The sequence below is a fragment of the Leguminivora glycinivorella genome, chromosome 1 (assembly GCF_023078275.1).
Source record: "Leguminivora glycinivorella isolate SPB_JAAS2020 chromosome 1, LegGlyc_1.1, whole genome shotgun sequence".
In the NCBI taxonomy this organism is placed as follows: domain Eukaryota; kingdom Metazoa; phylum Arthropoda; class Insecta; order Lepidoptera; family Tortricidae; genus Leguminivora; species Leguminivora glycinivorella.
Window position 1 is genome coordinate 29,558,389 of NC_062971.1, and position 22,642 is coordinate 29,581,030.

At 36.8% G+C, this 22,642-nt stretch overlaps 2 long non-coding RNA genes across 6 annotated transcripts; one reads left to right on the forward strand and one right to left on the reverse strand.

Moving 5' to 3' along the window:
• Nucleotides 1-6,570: 6,570 nt before the first annotated feature.
• Nucleotides 6,571-12,701, reverse strand: LOC125232827. 4 transcript variants are annotated; one of them, XR_007177793.1, is made up of 8 exons: nucleotides 12,597-12,701; nucleotides 11,165-11,278; nucleotides 10,694-10,749; nucleotides 10,338-10,508; nucleotides 9,183-9,388; nucleotides 7,666-7,822; nucleotides 7,295-7,425; nucleotides 6,571-6,990 (listed from the first exon to the last, which is right to left on the reverse strand). It is a non-coding gene; the product is annotated as an uncharacterized LOC125232827 (long non-coding RNA). The 4 variants fall into 4 exon arrangements; XR_007177791.1 differs by lacking the exon at nucleotides 12,597-12,701 and adding an exon at nucleotides 11,426-11,699; XR_007177795.1 differs by lacking the exon at nucleotides 12,597-12,701 and having other exon boundaries at nucleotides 10,347-10,508; nucleotides 11,165-11,700.
• Nucleotides 12,702-20,929: 8,228 nt separating this feature from the next.
• Nucleotides 20,930-22,010, forward strand: LOC125232810. 2 transcript variants are annotated; one of them, XR_007177786.1, is made up of 3 exons: nucleotides 20,930-20,972; nucleotides 21,203-21,272; nucleotides 21,432-22,010. It is a non-coding gene; the product is annotated as an uncharacterized LOC125232810 (long non-coding RNA). The 2 variants fall into 2 exon arrangements; XR_007177787.1 differs by lacking the exon at nucleotides 20,930-20,972 and adding an exon at nucleotides 20,983-21,094.
• The last annotated feature ends 632 nt before the right edge of the window (nucleotides 22,011-22,642 follow it).

Below are 22,642 nucleotides of genomic sequence, written 5' to 3' on the forward strand. Positions count from 1 at the left end.
CCATACAAACTTCCACCCCCCATTTTAGGGAAGTGGGGCGGGGGTTAGAAAGAGACAAAAAGGAGCCTATGTCACTCTCTTCAACTATCTCCACTTCAAAAATCACGTCAATTCGCATACTAGATATGATGACGTTGAAGGTAGAAGTTACTAAAAAACTATATAAAACAAAACATAATGAAGCTGGTTTTCTCTAAGGTATTAGAGAGCATCTTATGGACCATCTTTATAAAATTCCCAATCCCTAATGATTTTAACGAGATATAGCTGAAAAGGAGTGTTAATTGTAGCCGTCGGAAGGATCCTTAATGGTTTAATTAAAGAGCCTTTGTGAGCAACAATCCATTAGCTTTTAATCCTGAACAAAAATAAATATAAAAGCTGAAATGTAAGAGAAAATCGCAATAATATTAAACAAAATACAACAAAAAAAAAACAACGTGACATAGACACAATTATTTAGGGATAGCAAAATTGGTTTGATTTCCAATCCGTAATCCGACCGGATCCGGTTTTCAAGGATATCAGTCAAAATGAAATAATAGATTTTTCTAGTTTTTAACCTCCGACGCAAAAACGACGGGGTGGTTATAAGTTAGACGTGTCTGTCTGTCTGTCTGTTTGTCTGTTTGTCTGTCTGTCTGTCTGTGTGTGTGTGTGTCTGTCTGTAGCATCGTAGCTCTCGCACGGATGAACCGATTTAGATTTCGTTTTTTTTTGTCTGAAAGCTGAGTTAGTCGGGAATATTCTTAGCCATGTTTCATGAAAATCGGTCGACTACGTCGCGGTCGGGCGTTTTTTTTTAATTTTAATTTTGTGGTTAGGTTATGGGTGATTATGCTATATACCTTTTTAACCATAAAATATAACTTATGTAGTATCTTTGTAAAATGTGTAACATTTGAACGCCACTCTCAATGTAAAAACTAAATTATTTGAAATATGAGGTATTTAATGTACCTACTGTATAATAATCACAACTAAAATTCTTAATTCTATGTAGGTACAATTCCTTTCGTCCTTTCTTCTGTTTAAGGTTTAAGATCATTTAATCTCATTAAGAATTTTACAATTCACTTATACGAGATAAAACATTAATAACTTAAAACATTGTTATGATTATGAGTGCAGGTAGTAAATTATAAGTAATAAAAGGGTACTTGAACAAAAGTCCTCATTGCTCGCGCGCATTGCGTGTAGCCAGTGACAACAACACCAAAACACTCATACCTTCCGCCTTTCGTCACTCAATACGCATAACATATACCTATTTAGTTTCTTTTTTACCAGATCAGGGTACGTAGCCGAATGGCACAAACGCTCACGAAACGAAACGCTCGTAGATATCTATCTCTATCGCTCTTGCGTATTGGAGGGACAGAGCCAGACTACCTTTCGCGGCGTTTCGTTTTCGTTTCGCGTCACAGAAATGCCATTCGGCTACGGCACCTGGTGACCGGATTTTAGTAGCTCCGAACAAGATACTTGTCAAAAATGAACGAACCAACACAGAACTTACAGACACATGCGAGTTCAAGTCTCAAGCCCAAGAAAGTTTTCTTTTACCTATTTTAACAAATGGTTTGACCCTATAGGTTGGTACCTAAATGTTTCATATAATTAATAATTTTGGAGCAATAATATATATGCTAGTAGATACTCGTACTTATAACGAGGTACGAAAGTATGTAATGCCAATGAGCAATTCCCGAAATGTTTATACATTAGGATCACGTCTTTGATTTTGGTAACAAATGGTAGTCTGATGAAACTTTCATTTTTTGTTGCCGAAAATGTATATAAATCTAGTAACAAAAAAGGAAGTTCCCTAGTTGTAAAAAAGAAAGGTTCATACAAACTATTACCTAGGGCATTTTGGGAAACCTACTGAATCTTGCTCAGCGTCATGGACTCCATCAGCCTACCAATTTTTATCAAAATCAAAGACGTGATCCAAGTGTACAAACTTTTCGGGAATTGCTGCAATATCAGAAGATCAGAACTGAAAACAAGATATATAACCCGTTAAGCAAGCAGAACTTGCGGTAACATTGCTCAATGCTACATCTGGGAGCTTGAAACTTACAATTGCAAGCTTGCAACGTTTGAGCAACGTTTGAGTCATATTGATGTTAAACGAATTCGGCCGCGCTGTAGATAAACCCTGTAAGTTTCCCAGATCGGATTTTTACAACTTTCTATAACTTTGAATAGCAATGTTGCTGATACATTGAAATATAAACTTACTGGAAAGTTATGACGAAAACTTTTAATAAGTTAATTTTTCTACATTGCAACAATAGCACAATATGAAACTTGTACGTAACTTACACGCTATTCATTACGGCAATGTTACATTTACAATACACCAATAAGTTTGAAGTTTTATATTGTATTAACTTTTCACAGATACCTTTTAATAAGTTACAAATGTAACATTGCTTTAAATAACTCTTGTGAAGTTCCTTGCAAGTTTCATTTTTGTATATTGCAACAATAGCACATTATGCAACTTTTACGTAACTTACACGCTATTCATTACGGCAATGTTACATTTACAATACACCAAAAAGTTTGAAGTTGTATATGTAACTTTTCACAGATAACTTTTAATAAGTTACAAATGTAACATTGCTTTAATAACTCTTGTGAAGTTCCTTGCAAGTTACATGTGCATTAGTAAAACAACATTGATTGAATAACTTAAGGCTAAGTTACACCTGTAACATACCAAGAACTTTCGGATTTAATGTTGTGCTATTATTCGTTGGCAACTTTGGTATATTACACAGATGTAACGTTGCTTTTATTAATTAACTCTAGTGAAGTTTCTTGCAAGTTACGCTTCTAATGTACCTAAAAGTAGCGCTCTAATGTTTCATTTGGAACTTTTCATATAATAGCATTTGGTATGTTGTGTCAACAAATCACTGGCAACTTCACAATTTGCTAAATGTAAACGTTACGTGAAAGTTACTTGTGAACCGTTCACACATCATTTCATGAGGATTTAGGGATATTGCAGGGAACTTGATTTTTGTGGTTGACAGGACGTTACGAATAAAACTGCACATAGGGTGCTAGAAAAGGTTTGTTCCTGATTTGTCGTACATTCCTGTTTCATCGCATTCCTGATTCGTCGTATTGCTGTTTGGTCGAATTTTTCTATAAATTATAGTTAACTATATAAATAATTTGGAAACGGGATATTTATGAACTTCTTACAATAATTATACAGATAATTCCGACGAAACAGCAATACGATTAATTTAGGAATCCAACGAAACAAGAATAAGACGAAAAAGGAAGAAACCTCGGACCGCCGCTCGCCCAGGCTCGTGGCGGTCGGTACGCAGCTTAACACTTAACCAATATCATTTAATTTAATGATTATGTATGATTGTGACTAGAAACAAAAGTAAAACTTTAGAAATCAACACACAAAAATCCAATTATTATAAAACAAAAACATGGATACACAGACGAAATATTTTATTTCAATTCTTACTTACTTACTATTATTCTACATTTGTAGTAATATCAAGGTTTTGTTTCCTTCCCCAAAACTTAACCAATCGTAACCAAATAAAATTAAATCTAAATGATGAGAGTGTCTATGTCGAACTGTTTTGCTTTTCTTTTGAAGTCAATATCAAAATTTGAATACCACGCGTGAGCGTCAGGACCCCTGGACCAGTACAGATATTTGATGTTTAGTACTTACTAAAATTTAGTACCTACTTGATACTATTTGGTACCTGAGTACATATATTTGGTACCTCCACTGATATCGAAAAATCGAGCGAATAAAGTGGCCAGACATTCTGACGTCAGGATGTCTGGACCATTTTTGGTTTACATAGTTCTAGACAACACTACTAATTGATGTCTTAGTCAATATTTACTACCTATTTGGTACCTGTCAATATATTTTTTTCAAATTTTTTTGGCGTACCAGAAAAAAGTTATGATGGAATTTAAAGTTGAAAACTAGTGTAATTACACTAATTACTTTTATATTTCGACTATATTAATGCCACTAGTCAGTAGAGATGATGTGCGAGTGCCTAAAAATAAATTCCTATTTAAGTTGACGCGCAGGAGGGCAGGCGGATTTGCCTCTATTCTTTTGACTGGCGCTACATACTTCAACAGCACGGCCGGGCTCACAACTTAAAATTCCGTCATAACTTTTTTCTGGTACGCCAAAAAATTTGAAAAAAATATATTGACAGGTACCAAATAGGTAGTAAATATTGACTAAGATATCAATTAGTAGTGTTGTCTAGAACTATGTAAACCAAAAATGGTCCAGACATCCTGACGTCAGAATGTCTGGCCACTTTATTCGCTCGATTTTTCGATATCAGTGGAGGTACCAAATATATGTACTCAGGTACCAAATAGTATCAAATAGGTACTAAATTTTAGTATGTACTAAACATCAAATATCTGTAGTGGTCCAGGGGTCCTGACGCTCACATACCACGCCTATCTTTGCGGCATAAATATCTAGCCTTAACTATATAAATTTTGCCCAAGTTTGAAGGCTCTACCTTCAAACTTCAATAATATGTGTCTAGATAATATATACAAAGAAGCAAAATAGTCTGACACAATATAAAGGCTTGAAAAAATCAAAGCTATGCTTTTTGGTACCAGTTACATGCCTACTGGTGCTCCCGCACCGGGCTGTTATAAATGTTAATTATATAATGGTTCTCGCACACTGGCTGCTATATAACGTTGTATAACACGGTTTCTTTTATATAACTTTATGGTGCTCCCGCGGCCAGCGTGGGACCACCATAACACGGTGTGAGAGTACCATACCATTATAAAATTATAATAATATTATTATGAGACAAGGGGAGCTAAACTTTGGCGACGGTTACATGCTTATTTAAGTGTGTCACAATAATAAGAAACATGGGAAGTAAAACTTAAAAACTACAATTGCTAAACTACGATACAAATTTGAACCGCACTGGTTACTCCGATTTACAGTGTTTGGAAACCAGTTATATGTCTATTGGCGCTCCCCACCGGGCTGTTATAAATGTTAATTATATAATGGTGCCCTAACACTGGCTGTTATATAACGTTATATAACACGGTTTCTTTTATATAACATTATGGTGCTCCCGCGGCCAGCCTGGGACCACCATAACACGGTGCAGGAGCACCATACCATTATTAAATTATAATATTATGAGACAAGGGGAGCTAAATTTTGGCGACGCTTACATGCTTATTAAGTATATTAGTCCGAGTTCTTAACAGCGACTTACTATGAGTGTACAGTCCCTGCTGGCAGAAAGCATGAAACTTGGCATGTATATAGCTTATAGGTTTATAAGAAAATATGGAAGTAGAAACACGCCGAGGTGTCAATGTTTCCCCTCTTTCCCCCCACTTTTGTATCCCTGATTTCAGTTTTTTAATATTTCCATGAAAACCGTAAAAGCTATCATCACGATGTCTAGGAGAAATATGTCCTTCATAAAATTCTCTACAATATTGTCTTTAGAAGTATAGAGCTAGAACTTATAATTTTCAAATTATGCTCATTTTCCCCTAACGATATTTCTCTTTGGTGACCTGAACGATAAGTAAGACTAGCGACTTTGCTCTTTTACCTGTGGCGATGTTGCTTCACAAAATTGTTCCTTGGGTCAAACTGATCCGATTTTGCTCAATAGTCATGAAATCGCGCGTCACTACCCCCCACAAAGACAAGGGGAAAGGGCCGGTTTCCTCGGTGAAAACTATGCATTACTTTACTTCTTTTTGCTCTTAGTGACTAGGGCAAATCGTATATCATTTTCGTGTAATATAAGAACGAGTTAATCATTTCTGAAAAAATCGTTGCACCTTATCATACAAAAATAACGATTTGTCACTGTTCTCAACGTAAATGCATGATGTTCTTATAGAAACACAAACATCACTATATCTTATGCTTTTAATATTTGAGGAGTTCCCTCGCTAATCAGAATTCTGTCCTATGTTTTATTTGTTGATAATTGCCGCGTTGTAACTGTAAATGCCATAACTTCCATACTTAATGAAATACATCGAAATTTTTTATTTTGCTATAAAATCGTTATTTTTGTATGAAAAGGTGCAACGATTTTTTCAGAAATGATTAACTGGTCCCTATATTACACGAAAATGATATACGATTTGCCCTAGTCGCTAAGAGTAAAAAGAAGTAATGCATAGATTTCACCGAGGAAACCGGCCCTTTCCCTTTGTCTTTGTGGGGGGTAGTGACGTGCGATTTCGTGACTATTGAGCTAAATCGGATCAGTTTCACCCAAGGAACAATTTTGTGAAGCAACATCGCCATAAGTAAAAGAGCAAAGTCGCTAGTCTTACTTATCGTTCAGGTCATCAAAGAGAAATATTGTTAGGGGAAAATGAGCATAGTTTGAAAATTATAAGTTCTAGCTTTATACTTCCATAGACAATATTGTAGAGAATTTTATGAAGAATGTACTTCTCCTAGACATCGTGATGATAGCTTTCACGGTTTTTATGGAAATATTAAAAAACTGAAATCAGGGATACAAAAGTGGGGGGAAAGAGGGGAAACATTGACACCTCGGCGTGTTTCTACTTCCATATTTTCTTATAAACCTATAAGCTATATACATGCCAAGTTTCATGCTTTCTGCCAGACCGGACTGTACATTTGGTTAAGAACTCGGACTATATCACAATAATAAGAAACACGGGAAGCAAAACTTAAAAACTAAAATTGCTCAACTACGCTACAAATTTGAACCACACTGGTTACTCCGATTTGGAAACTTAAACGTATGTCTTGTATTTAATAAAATTCTACTAGTTTAAGGTTTTTTCATCATCCATCACCTGCATTTAAAAATAATTGTTTCTTGTTACTAATTATTGTCGCTTAATTCGGGTCCCACCATGTTGAAACCATATCATCTGTAACGTTTGGAAATGTCTGCCTTACAGCACCTGTAAAAATATGAAATGTTAGAACACATTTATTTGTTTTAAATAAATTTGAACTAAACGCATATTAATAAAAGACGGACACTGCGGGCACTGCGGCGATGCCCTTTATAAAGTTCTAGCTTTTGCCCGCGGCTTCGTTCGCGTTAGAAAGAGACAAAAAGTAGCCTATGTCACTCTCCATCCCTTGCAACTACCTTCACTTAAAAAATCACGTAAATTCGTCGCTCCGTTTTGCCGTAAAAGACGGACAAACAAACAGACACACACACTTTCAGGTTTATTATATTAGTATGGATGCACTTACGTTTTATAACATCATCAGCATTGAGGAAGACAATTTGAAATTGCTTTTTTTCCCGTCCAAGATTTTTTTCCAGACAGCGGTTGACGCAGTCCCGTTCCTTCGCTTCCTCCTGTATGCCTTAGCATATCAAACTAAAAAGAGAAAAAAGAAATAAGTATTGGCGTTGTGTAATCATAGTTATTAATAAAAGACGGTTAGGTACTAGTACTAACACGTTCACTGTCGAACTCCCATGTGTGAGACAGGCTCGCCTCTCTTCAACCATCATGAGCACATGTCGCACTCCATGGAGCATTTTGCGGGCACGTCAGATGGTTCACAAATCAATCAAATACTTTTTCGAGTAGTCAGAATAAGGTATTTGTACTTACGTTTTATAACATTCATCAGCTTTGGGGAAGACAATCTGAAATTGTTTTTTTCCCCGTCCAAGAGCAATTACTGCCCCAAGTAATCAGAGATTTTTTCCAGACAGCGGTTGATACAGTCCCGTTCTTTGATTCTTCGTGTATGCCTTAGCATATCAAACTAAAAAGAGAAAAATTCACATGTCAAATCGGGAAGTGACCGAGTTAAAAATGCGATCGGCTCGAACGATTAAAAAAGCTTTATTGATATTCGGCCAAGAAATAGTATTTTATGCAACCGGCGTTTAAAGGAGATCAAAAAAGGCGAGTGGCGTTGGTAACAATTTGAGGCGAAAATGTTTTGACTCCGTTAAACACCGTTGCATACAGTACTTTTTCTACGACCATGTACTTCGTTTAAAGTTTTCTAGAATATTTCGTGAAATTCACACATTTTCCTGTATTTTGACGCAAAGGTTTGCACTACGCGCGCCCGCGCCAGCTGGCTGGCTTTGGGGAATAGACTATTATGTGGGGTTTTAAAGATGTATGCACGACCCTGTCAAAATTCAAAATATTCAGCAAATAGGCCACAGGAGCACTTGGGCTATTTTTTTTTAAGTTGTCCACCCCACTCTTTTTGTAACATGGGTATTTTTTACGCGATTCATACTCAGAATCGAGAGCTCTTTGAATTCTGATAGGAGAAAAAAAATATCCCAAGATTTCCATAATTTTTTTCGAATCTTCCATTCCCTTGCCGCCATACAAAATGTATGAAAAAATGGTAACGGAATGGGAAAAAAAACCTTGGGACACTTCTTTTCTCAAATTAGGATTGAAAGAGTTCGCGATTTTGAGTGGAAAACACATAAAAATTTCCAAATCCAAAAAAAGTGGGGTGGACAACTTTGAAAAAAAAAATGGCCCACTTTTACCCGTCACATACATAACATAATATTTATATTTGAATTTAAATTACAATACTAATTTTACCTAATAATGACACAGAATACATATTAGGACAACAAATGTATAAAGCTACTACCTGTAAATGACGAATAACAGTTCGGGAGTAGAGAAAATATTAAACAGGAACATTCATTGGGCATAAAATAAAGCAGAAGGTAGCTATTAAAAGGCCACCACCATTTATACAATATTGAAATATATATAAGATCTCCCATAATTATATAAAACGACATGCTGAAAAAACATGAAATTTGGCATAAATGTTGAAAAACCAATATGAATTTGTACTGGCACTCATTTTCGTTGCTGAAAACTGTAATACAATGACAATAGAGGGAGTGTAAGTTCAGTATGGAAATCTCATATGCGCTCTATTTTCTTTGTTTTACAATGATTAGCAACTTAAATAAAATTAATACCTGATTTGGAAAATATCTTGTTATTTCAGCAAGTAGTCATTTTTAATAAGAGCGTAGGTAACTGTTCTGTCTGGAAATAGCTGTTCGGGAGACAATGCATTATGGTGCCTTTAGATCGTGATAACTATAATGACTCTAAGGTCAACATACCAATTGCGATCGAACGTTTTCCTCGCCTAGCATCGCCTCCATGTTCACGAGTTCGCTTATTTGAGTCAGAGGTAATTTAGGCAACTACAATGTTGTTGGTTTCGGTTCCGAAGCAACATTTATTATTGATAATTCGATCGCTTCTACTTTTCTCATAATAAACGTAACAAAAGGTTTTATCTCCTTCAGCTCTGTGAGAACATCCACTGAAATTAACACAAAAAGAGTACATTAGGTATATAGCGGGTTACAGGTGAAAAACTTAAGAAAGTCACATGTATGTGCGAGTGACGTGTTCGAATAGGCGTTTGTAATTTTAAATGTGTTCTCTATTCGAACACGTCACTCACACATACAACATGTGACTTTCTTAAGTTTTTCACCTATAGTAATGTTAGTATGGAGAATCTGCCCCAAACGAATGATCTTTGACCAATGTATTCATGTAGACTTAATATGTAATATATGTAATTTCACTTATTGTATGATCACAAAGTTGCTGCAGGTCTTTTTGAAAACAGGTTTTTTTAATGAAAGGGTCTAGCCGCAATCTTATAGTGAAATTGCCCCTGGCTGAAATGTTTTCTTAAGTGCGTTTGTTTGTCTTATTTTAAGATATCGTTTTACCAAATTTCAAGCTCAGAATCCTCTTGGTTTTGCTAAAAAAAAGGAAAATAAAAAGAAAGTTTTTATTTTATTTGTAGCTGAAGTAATAGTAGGCCGGATTTCTCTGAAATTTAGATATTTTATGCACCTAACAGTAATTTAAAAAAACCAAGGTTCTAACTTGTTCACAAGTGCCAAATTTTTTTTAGTAAGAGGATATCTTATAATAAGACAAACACACTTAAGAAAGCTATACATTTCAGCCAGGGGCAGTTTCACTATAGGATTGCGGCTAGACCCTTTGTAGTTGGTAGTTTGTAGATGCCTTGCTAAATTCCTGTAAATAATATTATATTCAGTGCAATATAGTCACATTTAGTAGTAGTTTATATTTTTTAAACGAAATTTATTTTCGTCACAACAGAGGATTTGCTAGCTATATATTTTTTTTCCAAAATATATTAACTTATAGGAGCGCTGGTGGCCTAGTAAAAGCTTGCGACTTTGAATCCAAACGGCTACGAATTTATTAATTACAAATGGACATACCTGACTTACAAACGCTCTGACAACTATCCAGTATCCAGACTATCGGTGTCGGCTATGTGTTTTGTTCTTCCTCCTTGTCGGGAAGTCATTCCCACTTTGGGAATCAGATGTCGGGCAGTTTTCGCTATCTGGCATTTAACGTTGATACTGGTGTTACTACAACACTAGACCCTGCGAAAAATAAATACATTTTACTGTACTGTCACAGCATTAATCGTCTACAGCAAAAATTGTCTACATCCAATATTTGATCACAAAAAAATCTACTATGTCTCCGATTTCGGCTATAGCGACTGCTACTTAATTCATTAATTCAGGGTGCGAACCTTAGGTCAAATGTATTTATATTAACATACCTGTATCTTTAGCAGGAAGGGGCAATTCCACAACAGGACTGCGACTATTCAAAAGTCTGTGCGAAAGATAAAGAAAATATTTAATGAAATTTTATCATTAATAAAAAAATATTATATAATAATACAAGGACGGACAACATGTGTCTACATTACTTTAATGTTGATCGTAACTAAAGCAACAACTTTATTAAAATAAAATAACTAGAGTTGTGCCGTTCTCGAGAACATTCTCATTTGACTATGGAGAATATTCTCCTAAGAGAACATTTCCCATACAAGCGGGAGAATGTTCTCGGGAACGGCACAACTCTAAAAATAACCGAGGAAATGAAACAGTGAGATATCTAAAAAGCCCAAGGAATCTTCTCTGATGTTGGTACACTTTGTCCTCTAGAAAATGTTAAAAAATAATTATAATGAATGCAGTTCAACAATGAGCTATTATACATATATGTATGCATAGGTACAAACCTTCTTTGAACGAAATTGAATCATCGCGATTTCTTTATAATTTTTCTTTTTCCCAGGCTTCATGCTGACTAGGTACTCCATGCCATTATGTGTAAAAGTAACGACCACATAAAGCTGAAAAAATAATGGATTTTATAAAATCACCATCATTCATTAAGTCCTACTAATAACATGTGCCTATGGTTACACGAAATAAAAATATTCATTCATTAATTATCGTGTTCAGACAACTAGTGGGGCATAAAATTTTATTTCAATTACCTGCAGTGATAGAAGATTTCAACGGGTCTTATCATACCACGGAGAACTTGCAACATAATCAACAGTGCTATATATACAGTCTAGAGTAGAAAACATTCATAACTAAATTACTTAGTATTTAACAAACCGTAGAACATAATTACCTAATACTTGAATAAGAGTTACAGGTTCTAGAAAACAATTTTCATAAACTAAGTATTAATAAAAATACAATATCAATCAGTGTCTTAAAAAGTAGCCTATGTCACTCTCCATCCCTTCAACTATCAGGGATAAGTTCGCCTTTGTACTGTCTATCCTGTGTCATATTTGTGTTTTGTACAATAAAGAGTTTATACATACATACATACTATCTCCACTTAAAAAATCACCTAAATTCGTCGCTCCGTTTTGCCGTGAAAGACGGTCAAACAAACAGACACACACTTTCCCATTTATAATATTAGTATGGAAGTATGGATATGGCTATATTATAATATGCTTATGAGTTTGTAAAGCAGTACCGGATAAAATTGGCACTAGGTTTACCACTAGGGATTGCACAACAAAATCATTACAATACAATTATTTTTCAAAGTCCCTAAATCTTTTTTTTTGTGGTCAATTACTTCGGCAATTATTGATATTAGCGAAAAGTTTTTCCTGCAAAACATATTTATTTTAGCGCAATCCCTTCAATAACATCATAAAAAATAGATAAAAATAGATAATAATAATGTAATGCCAATTCTACATACCTTTCGGACCAGAACGATAAACGTCGACATGTCGACAGTCGATTTTTGATATATTTGAATACATCATTTTAAATCAGCACGGTGCTATTTTTCCGGTCTGAAAGGGTTCTACAATTTAGGAAAGCTCGAATTCATGCTTGGTACTGATCAAGCCATTGGGCTTAACAAAATGTCCGCCCTGCCGCCGAGCGAACAAAATGCGTCACTGCTGCAGGCTCGATTGTTCACCCCTACCGGGCTACCGCCGCTGCTAGATCTATAAACCTGAAGCATTTTCTTTTTTAAATAACTACATTTCTAGAACTACGTTACTACAAACTCGATCAAACTACAATTACAACTGGCGGGCGTTGAAAATAAACGCATGGACGCCAAGCAGTTAACTTGATCGAATCTTCAGAATTCATGCAAAATTAAATAAACAAAATACTTACTGCACGATCCTGGTCTTCCTGTTCTGCAGGATTCATTTTGGACTATTAAATTACTTTAATTACTCGTAACTTCACATTCAATTCAACAGGCACGTGAGATACGGCACGGCACGCTAACGCAAGGGAAGGGAGTCTAAGGAAAAAGAAAAAATGGCGGCTGGCGCGGCGGAGTGTTGCCAACTCGGATTTTGAAAAAATGCTCGACTGAAGCTAGGAACACACTACGCGGACGTCCGTCCTCCGTCGTGAATTGACCGCGGACGGGAATCTGGACAATGACATTACACATAACCGTGCAAACTATCGGTCGACGGACGTGGACGTGGCCTTGAGCGCACGGACGTCCGATCGAAATCTGGCTCGCTGGATGTTTTGTTCCGTGCACACTGATCGGTCGCGGTCGCGGTCGATTTACAACGGACGTCCGCGTAGTGTGTTCCTTGCTTGATGCCGGGAATAGGTCAAAAATATGCTATAAAAATGCAATACTGTACAATAGCAAGTACTGTTATTTTAAAACTATGACAAGTAAAAACGAGCAATTCTTGTATATTTCTTTATTTATTTATATAGACGTTCGCGGAAACCGCTCTAACGATTTCGCTAAATTTGTTGTGGGGGTTTTTGGGGGTGAAAAATCGATCTAGCGAAGCCTTATCGCCATCTCGTGTGTCAGAAATTAAGTTTTTATTTTATTTTTTTTACAACAGTTTTTTTTTAAATATAAAGACGTGATATAATAAAATAGAACCGAGCGAAGCTCGGTCACCCAGATATTAATACTAAAGCCTGACAGAAATATATGAGTATTATTGTCAAGAGGGCGCTGTTTATTCTGATGTATGGGGTGACATTGCAGTTTAGTATGAAGAAAATAGTTCTCATGTTATATTTCTGGTCAGGCTTTATCAATCTATTGGCCGCTGTACACATATGGCCAACGGTTCCACCAACCCTTTGTGAAACCCCTTGGCCAAGATAAGAGCCGCTGTTTACACATTGGCGAACCAATCACTTGGCATTGGCTCTTCATGAAAGATGGACGTGGAATAGAAAAGGCTAGGAAATTCTGGGTCTTTTACGTTATCAGAAAAATTTCATTAAAAAATAATAACCCCGAAGTAAAATTAAATTATTTGATATATTAACAATTTTTTGAATATTGTGATAAGAACATTTTCTTTTTTAGGCAATACATTAAACATTTGCAAGGGTATTTTATTTCCTAAAATCAACACTATTATTGGCATAGATAAACTTATTATTTTCGTAAATATTTCACTACTGTCCTCTCTGATGGCTGACGACAAACTGAATGAAGCGCCAACGTGTGTAACGCAGTTGGCCATTGGCGCCAAGATCCTTTGATGTGTGGACAAAAAACCGACACCAATCGGTTGGCCGACCAGCGCAAGCGCCAACTGCCAACATACGGCCAAGAGCCCTCTACACGCTTGGCCAAGGGGTTCCACTAAGGGTTGGTGTACCCCTTGGCCACATGTGTACAGCGGCCAATATGTGTACAGGGGCCATATGACTTTGGAGCCAATTATTTATGTCTCCTGATTTTTAGGACACGTGTCTTCTGATTTTATTCAAATTGGACCTGGCAACACTGAAATAATGTCAAAGAACAATTGATAGAAATGTATTCACTGTTTTATTTTATGAATTTTATGATTTGCACAAAGACCCTTTCATAATATGATGGCAATGATGCTACAGATGAGAGATGATAATATAATCTATAACCCCAATTGCTAATGAGTCCAAAAAAACTACTACGATGTTGCCACTGCAATAAAATGTTTGTAAAATAGTATAATACTTTTTTATAAAAACACACGCCAAGATAAATTATTTATTATTTATTTCAATCCTTTGATTTATATATTTAATAGTCTTTTATTATTTACATAAATACTAGGACTCTCGATTTTTTTTCTTTTTTTCCGTGATTTTTAGTTGTAAAGTTGGTATTGCGCTTGTATCACTTCAGGTATCAATAACATTTGGTGCTATATTTTGCGGTATAGAAAAACTATTGATGATATAGATATTGTGACCAATTTTTTATGCATATATTTTACAATCAACTAATCAGCGAAATAGTGTATAGTGAGCTTTATGGTTGCCACGGCCGCCATTGTTTTGGAAGCGGCCATGACACCATGGTCTGTCAAACTGTATTTGAATTTATTATTATGTATGATACACAGATATACAGACTACATCTCTGATATATGATAGACAGACGTTAATATGCAAGTAGCGCTTTATTGACAACCGACACTTATGAACCTTTTTGATAAAAATGGCACATGTAATGATCTATTGTTTTACCTTAAAGAGAGTATGTAAGTAAGTTTGAGTAATGTTTTTCAATTTATGGTTCCAAATCTCCTGAGGAGTCTCAGAGATACATTGGGCACTCGTTCAATACGCTAAGGAAATACCTTTCGTGAGCCCCTGACTTCGCCACGCGCCATTCTGAGAGCCAGTTCAGGTGCTACCCTTCAGCAATAACATTCTAATATTGGTAATGGGTAACAACCCATGACTAATTTAATAAACATTGGCGAAAATTGCACCTGACTGAGATAGGGCAGCTTTAGTGCATACATGTAAACTAACTACTCTGATTATGAAGTAAATATAAAACACTGGACTACGAAATACTTTTATTTAATCAACAACAATTAATTACAAATTAAGTGAACTTGTTTCAACCCTAACGGACGTCGCCGGAACAAGAGACCTCTGAAGGTCGTGCAGCCGCTTTTATCAGCTCGGTGTCCCCGCCGAAGTCGGCTGCCAGTCCAGGTAGGCGGGGAGGCCAGCTACCTGGCCTGTGACGTAGCTCCGCGACAGATGGCGCTGTAGCGGCTCCCCGTAGTACCTTCATGGTCGCTAGATGGCGCTTTCGACGTGTGGCGCCATGGTTGCCAACACGGCCCTCCTGCAAGGGGCCCGCCTCGGGCACCTCACGAGTTCAGATGAAATGCTGTAACACACCAAAACATAATTAGTATATATTGTTCAATGATTTGACGGAAAACATCCCGACTAGCAAAATTTCCTCATCACTCCATTCAAGTCCCGAGTCTAGGCACCGACTAAAGGGCTGTAGCCGCACTTAGTTTTTTGGCCTTTCTACATCGGAGCAACTTGCACTTAAAGGGCATTTCGCCGCACTTAAGATTTTCAAGCTTAACTTGAATGACAGTTATGATAAAAATATTTGCATATCGTAATGATCCCGTAAATAATGCATTTCATCTTGACTCGCAATTATATTAATACTTTAAGTTAATACTGTATTCTTATATGGAAAAAATTAATAAAGTTACTATTTATTGTACCAAATTTTTATTTTCCTTGCCAACACGGCACTTCAATCAAACTATAAGAACGGGAGAGAGATAGAAGAGAATCGAAACAACGCATATTTAACACATACAGTTACTTGCGTATTTTAGAATTATTGCTTTTATAAGAAGCTATAAATATAGGGGTGAAACCAATCAAATTAAAAAAAAATGAAATTAATGAGCAAGTTGCATGGGCATACATACTTTAAATTGAATTAAGAGAAGTCCCATTCGTCGATTTTTATCCATGGTTTTATATTTTCTGCAGATGTAATGCCTGTATACTTTTTAGCGGTTCTCTCACTACCTTTTACATCCGTCACCTCATATCTATCGTTACCTAATACCTTCTTTACTTGAAATGGGCCTTTGAATGTAGGTAACAGTTTTCTACTCTTGCCGTCATTACTTTGGCTTTGAATTCTGATTAAAACCAAATCACCTTCAGTGTACTTTCGTGCCTTGATTCTTGATCGATCGAATCTGTGCTTTTGTGTTTCAGCGTCAGCTCTAATATTTTCATCAACTTTCTCGCGCAACCTTGTCACGTCTATTAATTGTTGACAGTCATTATCTGGGGCTAAACTATCGCTATCCATACGCAATCGGTAACCAAAGAATACCTCGCTCGGTACTGCTTTAATTGTCTTATGGAACGTACTATTCAAGCCCTGCTGTAAAGGTTTTATGTACTGGTCCCACCTATCGTCTGACGTATCCGCACCGATTGTTTTTAAAGCCTCTAAAATCGTTTTATTAAAGCGTTCAACTTGTCCGTTTGAACGCGGCATCCCCGTCGCGATGGTGTGCAAATGAATGTTTTTACTTGAACAATATTCAACGAATTCACTCGAAGTGAAACATGTCCCAGCATCCGTAATTATTCTTTTAGGATTACCGAACGATTTTGAAATATTTTCTAGTTCTTTTATTGCACAAGACGATTTTGTTGATTTTACAGCCGAGATAAAAACAAATTTTGTAAAGGCATCAACGACTACCAGCAAGTACTCATTTCTAGTTTTAGTTTTCACAAAAGGGCCTAGGTGGTCTAGGTGCAGTGTATGGAACGGTTGAGCGTATTTGGGAAGTGGATATAATTCTCCTTCTTTAGGTCCGCCTTTGTTTTTATGATAGATGCAATTTAGACAGTTTTTTATATATTTTTTTACAATGTGTCTCATTCTTGCGAACCAGTATTGACTTCCTATTCGCTCAACCGTTTTATCAACGGAGAAATGCCCCAGGTCGTCGTGATTACATTTAATTATTTGCCAAATGCATTTTTTGGCACAACCCAGCGACGACCGTGGGCAGTTCTTCTATAAATTTTCCCACCTAGTAATTCGTATTGAGAAAAAATAGTTTTGTTATTATCCAAGTCACCCGATTCAATAATGCCTTTAATTCTTTGTAATTCTGGGTCCTGTAATTGTACCGACAGCAACCAGTCCGATTCTGTTATTGACATAATGACCTCAGTTTCTGATTTTTCACCGGATGGCACGGGGTTGCGACTTAATGCATCCACGTGTTGCATCCGACTACCTTCGCGATGCACGATATCAAATGAAAACTCTTGCGTGGATAGCACCCAACGTGCGATCCGGGGAATTATCTCTTTTTTGGACAGGGCAAATCTAACTGCATTGCAATCGGTAACAATTTTGAAAGTTGACCCCAATAAATATAGACGAAACTTTTGCAAGGAACAAACGATCGCCAAGAGTTCCAATTCGAAAGAATGGAACTTTTTTTCGTCTAATGTAGTCTGCCTACTGTAAAAGTGTACAGGTTTTTCGCCTTCGTTTGTTACTTGCATCAGTATTCCAGCAATACCATCTCTACTCGCGTCTGTATATAATACGTTTTCCTTATTAGGGTCGAACATTGCCAAAACGCTTTCTGATGTTAGTTTATTTTTAAGCAACTGAAACGTCTCGTCATGAACTGGCTTCCATTCCCAAGTAGTGTCATTTTTCAGTAATTTAGTTAGTGGGGCCGAAATTAAGGCACAGTCTTTAATGAATTTTCTAAAATAATTTATCAACCCGAGAAATTGCCGCAATTGATGGACGGTTTTAGGAACTGAAAATTTGTGTACAGCTTCCAACTTCTTATCATTTGGCATAACGCAATCTGGTTTAATTTTATATCCGAGAAAATCAATCTCTTTTTTGAAAAAATGACACTTCTTCAGGTTTAAAGTCAGTCCATTTTCTTTAAAAATCTTAAGAACCTCCTCTAGAAGTTTCAAATTCTCCTCGACTGTTTCAGTTACTAAATAAACGTCATCTAAGTACAAAATAACATTTCCGAACCGTAAATTGCCCAAAACCTTATTCATCATACTTTGAAAGCAGCTAGGCGCGTTGGCTAAGCCGAACGGGAGCCTTAAAAATTCCCAATGCCCGTCTTCGGTGACAAACGCACTTTTAGGTATTGATTCTTCACTCATCGCGATTTGATAATATCCGCTTTTCAAATCTAAACTCGTAAAGCATTTATGACCTTGAAGTCTATCTATGAGTTCCTCAATCCGGGGCATGGGATATTTGTCCGTAACTGTGATTTTATTCAAAGCCCGATAGTCAACGCAGAGCCTTTTTTCACCGTTCTTTTTGTTGACAAGCAAAACTGGACTTGCATAAGGCGATTTGCTTTCACGAATAATTTTATTTTCTACTAGTTCATTTACCATCTCCCGAATTATTTTTCGATCTGGAATTGAGGCTCTAAAGGGTCTGCATTGAACGGGTTGAGGACTCGTTAAGTTAATTGTCATTTCATGGCCGTTGACTTTACCTAAATCCTTGATATTTGCCGCAATACAACCGTCATACTTTCTAAAAAGCGCTATCAATTCGTTCTGGTGCGAATCAGTATCTAACTCAAGATCGTTCACTTTATGACAAAATTCTTTGAATGAAGCCGCATAATCAAACTTCAATGAATTTCCTACTCTTGAGTACATTAAATCATCTCGTTCGGTCACGTTCCTACCAATAAGTATGTCACAATCTGCTAAATCGTCCATAATGTAAAAGTCTATTCCTGTTAAACAAACCGCATCAATTTTCAGATCAACTGTTATCTTATGCGTAATCGTGTCAGTGTTTTGTTTTTTATAGCCATGCAATGTAACAGGCAAGGGCAGCAGAATTTTTTCAAGTCTTGTTTATTAACTAAAGATGTTGATATGAGTGAACAACTACTACCGGAATCTATAAACGCTTTGTGTTCAAAATCGTTCATACGAATCTGCTTTATGAATTTATTCTGTGGATTGGGGGTAGATATGAATTTAGTTTCTTGTCTTTCTATTTTAACTGCATTCTTTTTATGATAACATTCGGTTTCTGAGTGTCCTTGCTTGTTACAATAATTGCATTGCTTTTTATTGGTAGTCTTGTCACAATTTGCTCTAGTATGATTACCGCCACAATTATAACATTTGATCTGTTTTCGTTGCTGTGTATTATTATTACGTGTCGTGGTGGATCGTTCAGGTACACTAGGTGAAACTGAAGATCCAGATGATTGCGTCTCACTTTTTTGATTTGTGGTCGACTGCGTTTCACATTTCGTTGAAACTTCACGAGAAACCGCGCCTACATTTTTCACGTTTTTCGACGGTTTATACACGCGACCATGTAAAAAACTCGCTAAGTTATCACAAGTTCCGAAATTTGTAGATTCAACAGCCGCGCCTATACCGCAATCTCCTATATTCCCCACGATTATAGAAATTACATCTTGCTCAGAAAAACCTAACGATAACCTATCAATTTTGCATTTTTGTTCAAAAAAGAACTCATAAAGAGATTGGTTATCGTTTGGCTTGTTATCGACAATTTCTTTTAGTAATTCAAACATGTTTCGACGCCGTTGAAAACTGGAAGTTAACTTTTTATTCCAATCGTCCCATTTCCACGAGGGCCAAGAACAATCGGTTCGTAAGAGAGAATCGTACCATACTTTCGCGGGGCCTTTTAGTTTATTCAACGCCTGATATCGGGTCATTTCGTCAGTCCATGAAAAGGTTCGCGCGTAGTTCATGATTATATTGAGCCAAGCACACACGTCATCATTTAGTGGATTAAACTCGGGTATCATATTATTCAAGGTAGGAGTATTGTTTGTACTCACTGTTTGGGCATCAGCTTTATGTGATACCTTTTTCCTCTTTGGTGGCGGAGGTGACGGAGTTCTCTCGGTAGACACGCTAATGGCGCTCGATGAACTCGAACTCGACCGCTGCCGCTTCCGCTTAGTTTTTGAGCGTTTACTACGCTTACCCATTTGGACGAAGGTAAGAACACTTCTGATGTAAACTAACTACTCTGATTATGAAGTAAATATAAAACACTGGACTACGAAATACTTTTATTTAATCAACAACAATTAATTACAAATTAAGTGAACTTGTTTCAACCCTAACGGACGTCGCCGGAACAAGAGACCTCTGAAGGTCGTGCAGCCGCTTTTATCAGCTCGGTGTCCCCGCCGAAGTCGGCTGCCAGTCCAGGTAGGCGGGGAGGCCAGCTACCTGGCCTGTGACGTAGCTCCGCGACAGATGGCGCTGTAGCGGCTCCCCGTAGTACCTTCATGGTCGCTAGATGGCGCTTTCGACGTGTGGCGCCATGGTTGCCAACATACATTTGTCTGGTTTAAGTTTTATTATTATATTAGCAACGTGAATGGAGATTGGAGGTGATGTTGATTGTCACATATACACGTAATATAATGCGAATTACCAACATTTATCATTAGTGGCGACCGGTGGAACTAATTTGACGTATGAGAATTACTTAAAACAAAATAACTAAAACGAATTTTCTTCACAATTTTACCATCAAGTATTCTTGGATTTCTTACGTGCCAAATAAAGATTGTAGAAGGTTGGCGAAACCTGAAAAGTATTTTGACAGTGACATAAGTGACATTGACGTATCTGTCGTAGTTTTTTTGGACTCCAATTAGCAATTGGGGTTTTTTATAAATGGTATGTACTGAATAATTTGTATAACATGTCAGGAAAGTAAACGATATTATTCTTCATGAATTGGTTTTTTCACTATTCTTAAGCTAAAAAAACACCTATTTGTCCTCCAAAGACTACCATATGTACGTATGAAACATATTCTTTCTTCTAGTATGAATTGTACGCATATTGCCAAACTTCAGGTTTAATTAATATAATATTGTTAATCAAACTACCTCTTCTATTTGCAGTAGATCCACAGGACTCGAAGCATGTTAAGACTGTGACAATATGGTCTTAAGGCTTCAGGCTCAAATCATGGTGAGGGCATTGTTTATATGATGAACACTGACATTTGTTTCTCAATAAATGTATTATTATACACGGTCAGAGTATGGCAAAAGGGGACTTAGAATAATTTGTGAACAATTTTTTTATTGTTTTTATGCAGTACTATTCTAAAACATTACTTTGTTATAGGTAAACCAAAATGTAAGCGGCCGGTTGAAAAAGTAGCAGAGTCGAAAATGGAAATTAATGAGCTGCAGAAGCAAATTTTAGAAGAATAATTCACTTCTTTTTTGTCGTATCCTTGTGGCTGAGGGACGTGACGAATGAGGACACTCTTTACCGGTGCTTGCTAGCCTGCAGTGGTCTTTGTCAGAGACGTTATTGTGTCTGCCCAATGTGTGCCCATGTGTGCACTTCTTCGCTTCCTTGCCATGCATCCCGTGATTGTGAGAAGAATAATATGCTAATAAAAACCAACAATGGGCCATCGAAGAACAGGAAAGGGCATGTGGGCCTTAGAGAAAGAGTTGTTAATGTGAAGACTAAATAAATTCAACAAATAAAATCTCAACTATAATACTGTCTTTGGTACACCCGCTACCATCGCGTCCAATAGTCAAAGTGCAGTTCAGTGTAAGCAAAGACAGTGTACAAGATATACCACTCACCTACGGCATTAGTGTTACTAGACTACATTAATATGTAAAGACTATTTGTCTAAACTTGTGTATAGCTCTGTGTTGTCTTAATAAATCCTATTGGAAACGCTGTTGTTGTTCTGATTAGCCAGGCCTAAACGGTACCCTTCACCATCTTATAAGAGTACCAACTATTGGGAACCTGAACCTAAATGACAGTAAGGGTCACTTGCACCACCGAAAATCCGAGGTTAACCCACCATTTTATATGGAATTTGACAGTCCACTAACCTTGAGTTAAGCGGGTGGTACAAGTGGCCCTTAAGGGAACGCTATCACACAATGAAGCTAGGAATATATTGCGCGGACGTCTGCGATTGCACGTGCATGACCGACAATCGATAGTTTGCACAATTCAGTGTATAATCATTATCCAGATCGCGTCCGCGGTCGAGACCCATAATATGTTCCTAGCTTTACCAGTTCCACAATATAATATATCGTCACTACTTTGAAAAAATCTCGTATCTCACCCTGCTTCTCAAAGTTAAAACACAGTAAGTCTATATGCATTCCATACATACTTAATACAATTTTCTTTTCATTGACAGACGAAGATACAAGTTTTTTTTTAAAGTAGTGACGATACAATATTATGTGGTATGTACGTGGCTTGGCCCGAACCCACTGATGCACACGCCGCTACGTATCAGGGAGGCAAGTATGGTCGCCCGATAAATGATAAGATAAAACATCAACATC